This window comes from Thermobia domestica, unplaced genomic scaffold (genome assembly GCF_964235325.1).
Source record: "Thermobia domestica unplaced genomic scaffold, izTheDome1.hap1.1 HAP1_SCAFFOLD_197, whole genome shotgun sequence".
In the NCBI taxonomy this organism is placed as follows: Eukaryota; Metazoa; Arthropoda; class Insecta; order Zygentoma; family Lepismatidae; genus Thermobia; species Thermobia domestica.
The window spans coordinates 99395-115080 of NW_027655925.1; the positions used below are offsets into that span (position 1 = coordinate 99395).

Below are 15686 nucleotides of genomic sequence, written 5' to 3' on the forward strand. Positions count from 1 at the left end.
CAACACCATTAAAACTAATGGCGATTTTGGTCATTAATTTTTGTCCTTTACATAGAAATATCATAATGAATTTTGTTATTTGTTGACATTTTGTATTATTCTTATGCATGCATACCTTTGCTATCTATTCACTGTACAAGACAGCGCATCTGATATATCGCGGTAACTATGTGTGAAGTGAATCATGATACCTCCATACCTCCGAAACGGAAGTGCGTATTTGATCTAAATCTACAGAAAGAATATACGTTCATTTAAAAAGCTTACAAATTCGGGTCCCAAAATGGAATCTGAGAATCAAGTTTACACGCTCCTCCAGCCCCGGATTCATATGCGTCTTATTTTTACAAACTAAAATTCTGGTCACCTTGAGGCTACACTTATCTTCCAGGAAGCGAATCGACCCCTCCAAACGATCCTTCTGGATCCGCTAGTGGCCTCTCCTAATAATGATGATAATAATAGTAATAATAATTCAATCATGTTTCTAGAAATTGTTAATAGGATTTTGTCAAACTCTTTTCTTATTTTTAAACAGGAAACCAATACCAACCTGATTCTATACAACATGCTTAATTTTCTGAAAAATAGTTTATAGTTTACCGTGGCTGATACTGCTTTCAAACCCTCTGACTCATAAATGTACCGTTGAAATGAATTTTATCTTGTTAAAAAACATAGTCTTTACATCCATAATATGCTTTACATTATTAAGCCCTATATGTCGAAAATATGGATACAAGTTGATTTTTTTTTTTAAAAAAAAAAAGTATATTACATTATAAGTGTTAACGGGAAAATAATCTTCGAAGGTGAGACATATTAATCGATACATCTCACTGAGCTATCATATTTATTGAAAAAATACAGGGAAAGAACAATTAATTTGTTATACTCAGGGGTAAAAATAGATCAGAAAAGGTAGGGAGACGCATGACTTCATGCTATCCCCCGTGCCTATATTTACCCATTGTAAGTTTTTTTTACAGTGAGGGACGCCACATATATTTTCTCGAAGTGGACGGACGGCGTCCCCTCGCGTTCCCCCCCCCCCAATTTTGCCCCTGGTTATACTTAAAATTGATACTATACGAGAACCATGACATCTATTGTGGAAAACTCATACAGAAATATTTCCTTATTAACTCTTAAATACACACAAAAAATTGCTTCTATATATATATATATATATTTCTCTACATTCATATCGGCATTTTCTGTTTCATGATTACCTGAAAATGGGCGCCTTTTTAACATAAATTTTTAAACGTAGCAGTAGGCTCGGGCCGAATTTTTATCATGTTATTTTGTACTCCCATTAAAGTGCTAAGGGGAGAGGGAGGAGGAAACCAGCAATAAAGTATTTCACATGCCTCTCATCCTAGGAAGATGAAATTTGACATATAAATTCCTCTTTCAAAATATGTGACAGCGTGTTCCATGTTTTCGAAAATTTCATCTATGCGGGCGGGAAGAGGGAAGGAGACAGTTCCTCAAACATCTTAATAAGCCATTTTTTTGTTCAAAAAAAGAGCCAAAGCTGGAAAATATTTCAACCGTTTAAAATGAACTTTTGAACCTAGTTATCACTTGGGTTAACCTGAGTTTTCATCATTACATTTTGAAATATATATCTAAAATTAAGGAAGGGGTTTAAAGTTTTCCCAAAGAATAATTTCGTAAACGTATTCTTCCTGTGTGAGAAATGGATTTGTTAGCTTTTCGATCTATGTATAAAGCTTAGTGTTCCTTATTAATACCGAGATAAGACGCGCACCTATAGTTTAAAACGGAGTCCAAACCAACGTAACACGTTCAAATTTTAATGCTCTTTCATCGGGAATCGAACCGAAGAACCACTGCACCAAAGGCGCACATTGTACGAACAGGGTCAACTGGGAGGGCTCTATTTATACCTAGACATATGTTGCAAAAATGAAGATTTATTACATCACAGCGAAAGAAACAGCAAAAGTGTTTGAAACCTTTATGAACATAGTACTTACCTTGAATTGGGTTTTTATCACATCATTTTTAACAAGAATTTTAGGAATTATAAAAAAAATGATCAAAAGATTGCGATCTTGATCAAGAATTTTAGGAATGATAAAAAATGGATCAAAACATTGTGATCTTGACCAATAATTAGTTTTTGGATCAGGTGCCACAAAACTTTTGAACGGCCCCTAAATCAAGTTTTTACTATTTTTTACAGAATAAGCACATCATACTGAGTTAAGTGATAGTTTGGACTTGGCTACACTATATGTAGTTCTCCAGATATAGGGTCTAAGGCCCACAAGGAAATTTTTGACAGAAATATAATGGATATTTTGATCCAATAAAATGTGTACCCCGAGGGGAAGTGGCTTCAAAAATTTATGCCCGAAATAGAGTACCTCAGGAACCTTCCATGTTAGGGAGATGGAATTAGGTACATAAAGTCATCGTTAAAAGAAAGCCGACACGTGCCGACGTGTGTCCCAAAATTGCGCTTTTGAGAAGGGAAGGAGCAATTTCTACACCTTTCTTCTCATAAAATCGACATTGTCTATCTCATCGTCATGGAATATAGCTGGAATGAGTAAATGATTACCGTGTATGTAACCACTAGCTGAATTAAATTAATTTTTTGTACTGTCCCACCGAGAATCGAAAGTAGGCTAGTGATTTACGTAGGCCAGTTCCTGAAGATATTCCAGTATTTCGAACTGAATAATTGTTTACCGATTAATTAAATTACCTATTGTGGTAAAGTAAAATGTAAGTTTATTATACAAAAGAGACAAAACGTGTCATTAAAACATCGGGACAAAATTTTATGTTCTCAAAACGAGACAATCCCGATTAATTGAGACTTACGATCACCCCTATCTGTGAGTTATTGCAGTCTTTTCATGATAAGGTACTTATCAGTACCTAAACTGATAATGCATCAGTTGAGAAAGCTAACCACACCCATATAAAATGTATTATGCGTTATCATCCTTTTTAAATCAATGTTTTATTTTCATTACCTTTCGTGAGTTGCCATTACTTAGGGTTTATGAAGTGAACCACATTATTACAGTTATTAGTGCTTTCTCCAAGTATTTCTAAGTAAGGGCTTACGCACTCAAAATTTGATGATAACTGCCATCTACTATTTTCGCTGCTTTTTTAAACACGGATAGGTGCTGATTGCCACGGGTGCTGACTGCCACAGCCAATTATTGGTGCTGACTGCCACGACTGTCACTGATTGCAAATATGAAGGTACAGGAATTGTATTAGCTTGTTATAATCAGCATGAATTGGGACTTCAAATAGCATGCTTAGTTTCTCTGCAGGCGAGCGCTTTCTCCTGAATTTCCCTTGTGAGGGACAGCCAGCAGTGCTTTTTTGATGGGACTTTCAAGAGCTGCTCGAAACAATTTGCACAGCTGTACACAGTTCATGCTGACATAGGGAGTTCAAGTGAGAATACATAAATCGTACCAATTTTGTACGCACCACTCCCTGACAAAACTGAAAGTACACTCATGTCCAAAATTATTGTCGCATATCTATAACTGTCTTCTTGTAAGAATATAATTTGATAATTTTGCAGATTACTTTTAATACTTATATTATGTGTATATCTAACCAGAAAATTTATATTTGTGATAAATTTCATAGGAAAGGAATTATAAATACGAAAATCATAATGAGTAAAATAAAATGTAACTAAATGGACAAGAAAATTTTATTTTCCTTTTATTGTTCTTATTTACTGCTCTTTTGACATGAAATTTACCACATACTTGTCTTTGCCGATTATACACATACTAACATTATAAGAAATACTGGGCGAATTCGTTATCAAATTATATTACTAGAACAACATTTATAATCACGTGACAATAATTTTGGACATGAGTGTACATACAGAGACCTGTTTACCTTTGTTAGGAGTTGGTCTGAACAACACGATCCTAAGGATCATCTAGTTTCTTTCATGCTTCTGGTGTCCGGTAATGTTACGTCTAGCAACTTTCTCTCAGGATCGTGGCAGTCAGCACGCCATCGTGGCAGTCAGCACCTTGATATTGGCAATCAGTGCCAGTCGTGGCAATCAGCACCAATAATTGGCTGTGGCAGTCAGCATCCGTGGCAGTCAGCACCCCACCTTTAAACACAAAAGTAGGGATTTCGTCAATAGCAGTGGAAATTTTATTGTTTAATTTTGAAATAACAGATTCTACTTCCTTTGAAGTAATTGGTGTTAGGAACATAGAATACGGTCATAGATATAGATGTTAATAGAGGGCTATGTTTTGGGAGAGATGTGTGATTGGGGAGCATTTTAACAACTGAACTGAAATGCTCGTTGAAATGGTCCGCAATCCTAGTTGGATTATTTAAAATTTCGTTTGAATTATCTATGTGTAATTTTATGTTTTCTTGATTTTGTTCATGTCTGTTACTCTCTTGATTTATTTTCCATGTGGCTTTACTTTTATTATGTGGCTTCAGTATCAGTGAATCGTAGTAGTTTCGTTTGTTTTGGCGTATTACTTTTTTTTTTGGTATATTTTCTTATACCTATCTTTTGTAAAGATCTTTAACACGGTTATCATTTGTCTTTTTACACTTGACGTGTAGTTCCTTTAGGGTTCTATTACTGGTGATAATACCAAGCAGTGGTAATCCACGGCTTTTTTGAGTCTTGTTTATTTTTTAAAAATTTTGTTAGGGAATGAAGATTCAAATATTTCATTTAAACTTTGAAATGAATGTATCATACTTTTCATCAACTGTGTAAATGGTAGATTCAGTAAAAGACCAATCTTCTTCAAACAACAATTTTGAAGAAAATTATTTAAATTGTTATCATTGAAGTCCAGTAAGTACTCCAGAAATTTTTACTTGGGGGGGTGTTCAAAATTAGAGGAGGAGTGTGCTCTCAGAATAGTGATATATTTTTTAAACAAACTCAAACAAGAAATCAGTATATTTTGTTACGCAATTATTTCAATACTACTACTACTACTACTACTACTACTACTACTACTACTACTACTACTAATAATAATAATAATAATAATAATAATAATAATAATAATAATAATAATAATAATAATAATAATAATATCAGCTCTTCGCAGTGGTAGGTTAAAGAAACTAAGTTCACACATTTGAGCATTTATTATTATTATTAAACTAAGTAATACAGTGAAACCTCTCAAAACGGACATCGGTGGAACCGATTATTTGTCCGTAAATGAGAGTTGTCCCTAAAAGGAAGGGTTCTTTCTCATAACACCACACCACACATATTTATGGCATGGAAGAATAAGAAAATTTGTCCTCTTATGAAGATATCCACTATTGAGAGATGCCCGTTAAGAGAGGTTTTACTGTATTAGGAATTAACCTCCATTATTTTACCCAGTGATTACATGAGAATTGATTACATACAAACTATTGTAATTATTTTGCAAAATTCTGCTATTATTTCAATTTATTCACCCCCAGCAAGTTTTAGTGCGTGATTTTTTTTTTTTTTTTTTTTTTGTCAAAATATTAATTGGAAAAAAATTCCCTCGTCCCATGCTGAAATCACATTCGTTTAGTAATTAATACTGTACATAGTTCCAATTTCATTATTTTAATATTCTAACTCTGTTGTTAACGTTAATCGTTGTAATATTATTGATCTCTTAATATCCGTTCCTGCCTCTTCCTGGCTGCGTTCTTGGCTCTGAATATCTTTCATAAGAAAATTATTTATTGATTTAGTTGTTTTTCAGAAATCCAGTTTTTCAATTTACAAATATTTTGTATCTTTCTGTTTTGTTTTCTTTAATATACCCTAATTTTAATAATCCCAGGGCTCATAGTGGTCTAATCTCTTGTAAATGGTTGAAAAGTGACCAAAAATGGCCAAAAGCACACGAAAAAGTGACCAAAATCTTATCATGCCCCTTTTTTCCTTGGTCAATTTCTCCATCACCTCTCTCTTTGTTTGTTGTTTTGCTTCTTCTTTATTTCTTCTTTCTAAGCTTCCTCCTTTCTTAGGTTTTCAGAGTAAGCTTTGTAGTTACGGTAAGCAGACTTAGCAGAAAATCACTTTATCTCTCAAAAAAGTAACTTTTAGTGACAAATTTGAAAAAAAGTAACTTTTAGTGACCAACTTGAAGAAAAGTAAATTTTAGTTAAAAAAAAAAGTGACTCGCTATGAGCCCTGTTCCGCTCAATGAATTTATGTGAATGAAAATATACTTCACAAAAAATTAAGCTAGCGCCAAATGCGTTCCTGTATAAGGAGTGCGATTTAAGTTAAGGGAACTTTGAATTTTTGTAATAACTTTTTTATTTCTTGAGAAATCACAACACATTTTAATATAATAAACAAATGATATCTGAAAAAGGAAGTAGTTTACTATTTGACGCTGTAGACACCCTTGCGGCCGATTTCTCGAAGCTTGAACAGGAACTTCTGGAAAAGCGCTTGTCCACTACTTTTTGCCACTTCTTTTGATATTTCCGACCACTTTGTTTTGCATATCTTTCACATCCTTGATGAAAGTAAGCTTTTTAGCCATTTCGTGTTTAACTAGAGCCCCAAAATGCTCAATGTTTCTAGCCTGAGGAAGTTCTGGCGCGTTCTCGTTTTTACCGACAAACCCAATACCAGCATCAGTAAGCGCGTCTCGCACTTTTTTCACATAATGCGAGGACATAACACAATGTCATGACCGGTGAACTCTTTTTGTATCCACAGAGACAAAATCTTTTCAATGTACTCTAAATACTGGTCACCGTTGATTGTTCCACTTCGAACAAGAACAGACGAAACTTTACCGTTTGCCGCGATCGCTTGCAAGATCAAAAACTTTTTCGTATACCTGTCTTTAGGTTTCACAAACTTGCTAGGATAAACTTGATGTTTACCAGTGTACGATACATAGTTGGAAACAGGTGCGAACGCTAAATTTTGGTAATAGTAGGTTTCATCATCCATGATCCCAATCTTGCTCGCGAACTTCTTGTCGGAGAGTTTGCGGCAGTTGATCTTAGAGCGCTTCTTCTGTTCGTCTGTATAAAGTGGTGCACTTTTACATGTTTTAACCTTGAATCCGTGTTCTTTCTTGATTATCCTTACACTGAATTCAGGAATTTTATACTTTCGTCCTAAAAGACGGTTTGATAAATTAGGGTTCTTCAAGAGTTCTAGTCTAATCGAACTTTTCACTTTTTGTGTATATTTTGAAATTGAGCAACCAGATTTCTTCTTTCGTGATGCTTCACCAATCTCCAGATAAGTTTTCAACATTCTATGCACTGTACTATAAGGATATTCACACTTAAAATGGTTTAAAGGAGCCCTAAAATCACATGTCCACTGGTTCTCATAGAATTGGATAAGCCTCTCGCGGAGAGCCTTGCCATGTTCGGCTGTCATTCACTTCCCGTTTACGTTTACGCGCTCACGCTTAGCATACACTGGTGAGATACTATGGCAAGCAAAAGGTGAAACTTTCATTGAGATCGAACGAGTGGTTTTCGTTTTATGAATGCTTTTTGCCAGTAACCTTAACTTAAATCGCACTCCTTAACACTAGACTCAGTCTAAAATATATGTAATTCTTACTTCAATCGATCTCTTCATTTCTATATACGTTTTGACTACAACCTTCTAACGTCCGTCCGTTGATACACCACTTGCAGAGCAGGCTCGAAACCAGCCACAGAGCTTTGGGGGGCCATGAATGTATTAGGAGGGGCCAAGTCATTAAAAATTCTCTTACAAATATCTAAATTGTGCATTTTGTATTGAGGTCTGGAGGGGACATGAAAAATTTCAGTAGTAGCACTTACCAACTGAATCTGGTATAGGCTTATTACTATATTGTCACATTTTTCCTTACTGAGGAGGAGGTAGGTGAATGACCGCTCAAGACGTTGCCAATTTCAGTCATCTGCATCTGTCCATCAATCTCTTTCCTCAGAAACGACCGCGGAATCCAGCAGGGTAAGTATCAGCGATCTGTTTTGTCAATTGTTTCGACCGAAACAAGGATCTTATGAAATAGAGGATCTGCTCATATGTAGCTTCATCCTATAAAATAAATTAAGCCAAAAAACAACAGAGCATCGGCACGTCTGATTGGCTACTCTCGTTTCCGCCATCGTCTGATTGGCTACTTTCGTTTCCGCCATGATTGTTGGCTCAAAACATTGCGATCCTATAGGGCGTAGTGGGCAGAGTAGGGGTGGCGAAACTGTGACGTATGACTTCAAGATTTTGTTGTAAGGGCAGATCCTCTATTTTATAAGATCCTTGGCCCGAGACAATGAGGTCATGTAGTTCTCGAAGCCGTACATGAGAAAGAGGTTGCTTCGCATTTTGAAGTGAAAAAAATAAATAAGAATATTGCCTTCCTTCCTAAACGCTAAACCTTTTTTAACTTGATGTAATAAATAACCTATATGATACCGATTGATACAATTGGATTTGGCGGAGTATTCCTTTTCCATCCAGGGGTGTGTGTAAAGAAATTTGGAGGGGTGTTAGGGGGGTGTTGGGGGGTGTAGATTACTCCCTGGAAGTCTCGTTTGTTGATTAAAATGTACAATCTGTTTGAAGGTTTGTTGCGTTTTCCAACCTCTTTCCTATCAATGTGGAGGAATACTGCGTCATGATGTGAATAACCGAGGCTTGAAACTTAAGTTGAATATTTCCCATTTTCTACATTAATAATAAACTGGTCTAAAGCTGTTTTATCTTGCCGAGTGGGAGTATTTATGATCGCAGTTAGGTTGAAAGTGTTTAAAATCAATTCAAGCTCAGTTTTCTCTTTTGAAGTTGTTAGCCAGTCTACATTCAAATCACCGCATAGTATGATGTTATCAAACGTTTTCTTTAGAAATGTAAGTAATCAAGGGCGCCCATGTTGTGGTTTCCAGGGGGGGCAAGTATAAGCGACATTTCAAATAGAGTTTCAAATTTTACTGTAACTAAAGTAAAAATTCTATTGGGTTTTCGATATTCCCAAGTATAATTTCCTCTTAGGGTGCAAACGCCCCACCTTGCCCCCCCTGATGGGTGCCCTTGTAAGTAATGCATCTAATTTTGTATAAAAAAAAAGTTAGGCTATTATTTCCATACGTGGATCTATATAACTCAACTACACAAATTCTAAATACATGTAAATATACTGCTACGGCTTCTAAGTGTATTTCCGATACAAACTTTGTTATGTTTATTTCCTTAACCTAGGCATTTTTGCGTGTTAGTATGCACACGCCGCCACACTTTGCAAATGACCGCGAAAAATTACTATTCTAAAGTCTTCTACGTTGACAGAATTTATGGCATTATTGTTTAACCAGTGCTCTGTTAAACAAGGTAGTTGAACCGACTGCAATTCTTCAAGTAAAAGAACTAAGAAAATCTATTTTATTTCCTAGACCTTGTACGTTATGATGCAGTATAGTTAATTTGTTGTCGTTGCTTACATTTCTAGTGGCTCTTTGGCTCTTTGGGAGGTAACAACAAGTTTAGAACGTAGAAATTGTGTGGGATTCCTAATTGACTTTTTACTCTCAACAGTTTGACTCGTTACAGTTAATCTACTCCCGACACATTCGCTCCCTGTACTAAAAAATCATCATTGTTTTCCCCGAGGTTGTTGATTGGTAACTTTTCTCCTTCTAATTGTATATTTTCGAAATTTTGCTGTGGACTACGGCTTGATACAGATTTGCCGCACAATAAATCAAGCAATCTCTTACACAAATAATTTTTACCCCTTATATTGAAATGAAGGCCATGCCTAGTATGATATTTGTGGGGTGGTGGTACTGATGACCAACACCTTAACATTGTTGAAAGGCAGGCCGGTAACCAGCCCAAAAATGTAGGGGGGCCCGGTAGAAGTTAGGGGGGACCGACACAACCATATTAAGGTTCATCACCATATTATAGTTCCTTTGCAAGTCTACCGTGAAAATTTTAGGGGGCAGTGAAAATTTAGAGGGGGGGCGGTCCACCCTAGCAGTCCCGGGATACGGGCCTGTTGAAAGGTTTGCATATCTTCATTTATTTTACTATTAGTTTTGCGCACTTCTTCATTCACAGCTGAGGAGTGCGGTAAGTCATGACGGTGGGGAACAGTACTCACTATAACATTTGTATGTTTTGTATGAAGTAAAGTATTGTGCGACGTATTCAAAACTTTTCTGCTTCGTTTTTTTACCACATTTGTACCTCCTATAATGACAACAATATCCCTGAATGTCAGGTTTTTCAAAGTTGTGGATAAAGGTTGCAGTATGTTATTTAGATCTGCACCTGGCTTTACAATGCCCATAAGATTCCAACCCCTTATCTATAAGTTTCTTTGTAATTCCTGGCTATCTGCCACCACAAAAATTTGGTGTGTGTGATTTCGAAGCTGGAATTGGATGATACCCATTGGTGGGCGTCACTGTGGCATACCAATAACTATTGGTAATAACTGATAAGAAAAACGTGTTTACATTATTCATCGTCAGTAATGGTTTATGGTAATGGTTAATAATACAATAAGCTGTCTGCCTGTAGCGCTTTTCAACTCAAGAACCATAATAGATAGAAACATGAAACTTTAATATGTCTTGAAGCTCTCAGAGGTATTATCCAAATGACCTGTTCCAGGTCCCTAGGTCACACCTGAGCTGTGATATAAGGGTGCAAATTCCCCATAAGAAAAACATGTGGGTATTTTTAAAATAATCGAAAACAACCAATATTAGAGTTGAATTCATAGTTTTTGGGGTCGCTGAGATGAATAGTGACCAGGGTGCGAATTACCGGGGGGGATGAGGGGGATTTTCCCCCTCAATCACATTTTGTTCCCCCCCAAAGAAGTCAGCTGAAGTATCCCCACCGGGGATGCTCGCTTTCCCCCTCAAACTATGCTTAGTATAACTCCAAATTTCACTGATTTTTGTTATTACTTGTAAATTTAATCTTCTAGCTGTATTTCGAAATGATCGATGTAAACTGTTCAGTTTTGGTCATTTCTACTTACCACCTAATTACCCATTATTTTCAACGTTGTTTAGTAGAACTATATTATTATGACTACGGTTGTTACTTGCAACTGTACCTTCGTACCCTTCAGTTCGTCATCGTTTGTGAATTTGAATGTACTAATTGCGTATAACAAAGCCACAAATAGATTTATAAATGTTCTTAGCGGTTGGCCAAGAAGAAGTAAACAAATAGCTTCTTCTACCATACTAGGCGAAGTTCGGATATGTCATATTCATCCTCTATATTTGTATCGATTATCATCTTATTTTAATTTTTGTTATAACATGTTATTTCATTTTCCAGTGTACTCTTTGTTAGCACATGGTCTTCATTCCCTAGTAGGTTGTGTGTATGCAACGCAAAAGTTGCATTTAATTTGTGATAATTAGCATAGTAATCACTGCTTTTACAGTTTACGGAAATGAACTTTTGAAACTGTAATCAAAATCTGAAATATAGGTATTCTCTCGTAAGTATATGTTAACGTACACGCTGGGGGATACGCTCCTAGTGAGCAGACATGTTAATGAAGGTGATTTTTAGGTGAATAAGCGAATAATTCAAGATTTGTTTCAGCATTTGTTAATACGACTGGTTCTCCATGTCATTGTCCGTGTCTGTATAAGCATTTCAACTGGAGCGGTTTTTTTTTTTTTTTTTTTTTTTTTTTAAAGTTAACCCTTCATTTTTCCATCTTTTCGCTGTACAGTTTGCTGTCCACGAAATTATTGTTGTCTGAAAAACTTCAGTGTAATGTTTTACTTTATTTGAATAACGTAGCCCATAGTGAATCAACTCATCTTCAACCTAACAGTAAAGTAATTTTTAAGTGTTGACTTCCCGTGCCCATCACGGAATCGATATTTGGAGAAAAAAAAGTCGTGATGAGCACAGCTTTAGCGGGAAGTAGAAGCACAAGCTCGAAATTTGAATTGAGAGATTTTAAATATTTGGCCTTCGATTTGACCTTGATGTGAGAAATCGGGACCAGCAACAATCCATTTCTTATTTGATAGGCTAATATCTAGATTTTCTTAAAAAAAAAAAAAAATGTCCGGTTTAACTGATAATTTTAGTGGTTTTCACAAGACTGAAGTAGGTTTCTTTTCTTAACCTGTATGTATTAATGCAAAGTGGAAGCTTTCAATATGAGTGGAAAAATTAACATATGCTTGTGATCATGGCTATCGCTCGAGCCGAATTATTAACTAAATAAACCTTAGAGAGCTACGGGGACAAGAGTGAGTACAACATTAAAACACATTCAGAAAGGTTTAGTGGGGTGTGTGCATGTCACACAATATGTATGTGCATAGTTATTGTCGGTAAATTTATTAAATTAATAAATCTCTTATTTATTACACATGACACACACACACACACACACACACACATATTATATATATATATATATATATATATATATATATATATATATATATATATATATATATATATATATATATATATGGTAAGGCATTTATTGTCTCATTTTGAAATTTGAACCTTTAGACTATGTTCTTTGGCCTAATTTTATCCCCCCCAATATAGGTTATCTAATTCGCACACTGATAGTGACAGTTTTAATCCAATTGAACTTCAAGGTCATAGTCCACTCCCCAGGAAGAGGGCGAAATTTTAAAAGTAATCGAAAACGACAGATATTAGTGTTGCATTTACAGTTTTGGAGGTCGCTGAGTTTAACGGTGCCAGTTCTCATTATGTTCAAGTTTATCCTCACCCCTTGGGATGGAGGTGGGAGAGGAGGACGTTTTAAAAATAATCAGGTAAGCTAGCTAATTAGTAACTACTGTAATTAAAGTTTATTCAAGGAACGTTCAGTACCTCATGTAAACAAATACACGTGGTGATTATTTCATTTTATTGGTTAAAGAGCCTTGGAGCATCCATGTGGAAGAAGAAAATAGTCCATTGTCAAGTAAGCTGTTTTTCAATGTTTTTGTTGTTTATAAGGCTCATTATCAGAAATGCAACTTCCTTACAGTTAAATAACCGAAACAACATTGTATCTAAGAACTAAATTGAATTAATGTAATAAAAGAGAATACGCATGCGTAGAAGATGGCTTTGACCCATCTTACGCGCGAATCACAGTTTACAATATGGCCGCGTGAGGGAAGTATGTAAAACACGGACAGGATACAAGCATGTGCTTCTCGAAAGAAGCGCTGACCGATAGCCAATCATCTGATGACTGGCGGAGTAATACCATTCTGCAATGTTTACATCAGGATCAGAAGGTTCGTTGAATGAACTTTAGAGGGAATTAAACACATTAACGTATTTTCTCCCGCTTACGCAGGACTCTGTGGGTTGCTAGTTTTAAATATTACTTTAGTGCGAATCTAAAAAAAAAAAAAAAAAAAAAAATCCAAAACTTTCCCGCCCTGTGTTCGAGCACAGAGTAGCACTTACCTAAATACGGGCCTGGGGCCGTGGATCAACTGTTGGAAACCATTGCTTTAGAGACTTGCAATTTCCTTCAATTTATTGGAAATTTAATGCTCTACAAGAAAGGTTCAATAACATTTTTGCGTATCTTGCATAGTTTTAGCACAAAAAAGTGAAGAAAAATGGCCGAAAACTGCTTTCAAGATGGCGGCGATTTTCCAAGGACTAGCTCGGGAGAGTAATGCTCCCGGAAATAGAAACGAGAAATACATTTCTGATTGGTTGGAGTAATCCACTTCTTGCCACGTCAAATTGATTTGTCTAGACAGAGGTTATTATTATTATTATTATTATTATTATTATTATTATTATTATTATTATTATTATTATTATTATTATTATTATTATTATTATTATTATTATTATTACGCTACAAGCACTTGCTTTTCATTCTCATTCTCTCTCCCACCCATAGATTTACAACTACTTAACAATACTTATCGAATCAGAAAAAAAAATTAATGTCGCTCCCGTAATGGCCCGTTTATTATTTTAATTTTCGCATTTCAGTCCAACAATGAAAGTTTTCTTATAAAAATTTAGTAACTGTTCGATTCTTCAAGCCACAGATATTGTTTTTATTTATTAAAGAAAACAAATAGGATATCTAATTAACTTGAAAACTCTCAATACAATCATGATTATTCATGTAGGTGTACGCAAGGGCGCCGATTTCTCTGTAAATTTAAGGGGTCCATTCAGATGCAGAAAACATATATGAGGATTTTAAGACAAATTGCATTCAAATTATGCCAAATATTGTAAATTTACAAATACAATGATGGGGCCCACATCAGCATTGGCGGCCCGGGCCCCCTCGGCCCTCCCAAGATCGGCGCCCTTCGGTGTACGGAGAAATAAGAAGTGTTTGTAACAGTGTTGAATTCAGACATTTTCACCCGGGGGGGAATGTCAACTCCTCGGGGGGGGAGAGTTGTTTTTCTGTATTTTTGAAAGAAAGCAGCATATTTAACAATTCCATTCACATGCACATCTTACCTAATATTGAGACTAATTGCTGATAAATATTCAATGCGAGATTATAATTTAAAAAAAAACAATCGTTTAATTTTATCTAAAACATTAAATAAAGACTGGCAAAAGTATTTTACACTAAAGTTTAACTGCTATTTACAGTAGCTATTTTTGTTATTATTTCCTATATTCAGTAGTTACTGCTTGTTACTAATGTAGAAGTTTTTAAAGGGATTTAAATTAACTCAAATATTTTTTTGTCCTAAAACAAACATACATAGGAATATCTTAACAAAAAGTTATCATTCTTTCTCACACTTCTGATTCTAAATCAAGCATATTAGCCTTGGTTTCTTCACTGCATACACATCAATAGTTTAGTTTACGAAATCTTCAGTAGGATTAGTGCCGTGTCGTGAAAAATCAGCGCTTGGCGCGAGAGTATACGACGGCACCCCCGTATATATGAGTGAGGTCGACAGACCAGCCGCGAAAGGTGAGAAAATTTTTAAAAACTAAACCCTGCTTTTCCTTGATTTTGAGCACTTTTCATTACTTTTTTCCTTTCATTTTATATATGTGCACATGTGTTTCATTCCTCTGTTTTTCTTTCCTTCTTTTCTTTTCTTTTTCCCTCCCGAATTTTGCGCCCCTTACTTCGGCGCCCGAGGCCGTCGCCCCGCTTGCCCCTCCCCCATAGCACGGCACTGAGCAGGATCTTCATCACCTTCAATAGCAATCTTTCACTTATGTACTACTATCATATTGATAAATTCTCTATAAATCTCTAACCCAGGAGGGATAACTGTTCCTCCCTGATCCCTCTAAATGACGCTCTCTGAATATCACCCTTTAACTGACTTATTTTTAATTAAAGACAGGTGTGTTTACTTTAACAAACGTAAATCACATTTACGTCTGTTACTTCCGATGCGAGAAATAGGATTTAGGTGTTCTATTTCAAATAATGCAAGAACTGTAAATTTTCAAGAATTGAAGTCTGCTGACATCAGAGATCATATGGAATGATCGAAAGATCTTTCCTATCTTTCCTTTTTTATCTCAATCTGTGCTAGTGCTACCTACTAATATATAATATAGGGCGAGAGTATAGTACCTACTAAAATACAAACCTTTCTTCAATAGTTGACAATTTCATGTTCTGCCAAACTCGGTCATAGCGTTAAGAAATACA

At 35.6% G+C, this 15686-nt stretch overlaps 1 protein-coding gene across 1 annotated transcript in view; it reads left to right on the top strand.

Annotated features, from left to right (window-relative positions):
- Positions 1-12707: 12707 nt before the first annotated feature.
- LOC145676528 (uncharacterized) overlaps positions 12708-15686 on the top strand; it is a 34545-nt gene continuing 31566 nt past the window's right edge. The window contains exon 1 of the mRNA XM_081747358.1: positions 12708-12831. The gene's annotated coding sequence lies outside the window, so the exon portion shown is untranslated. The remainder of the gene's footprint in view (positions 12832-15686) is intronic.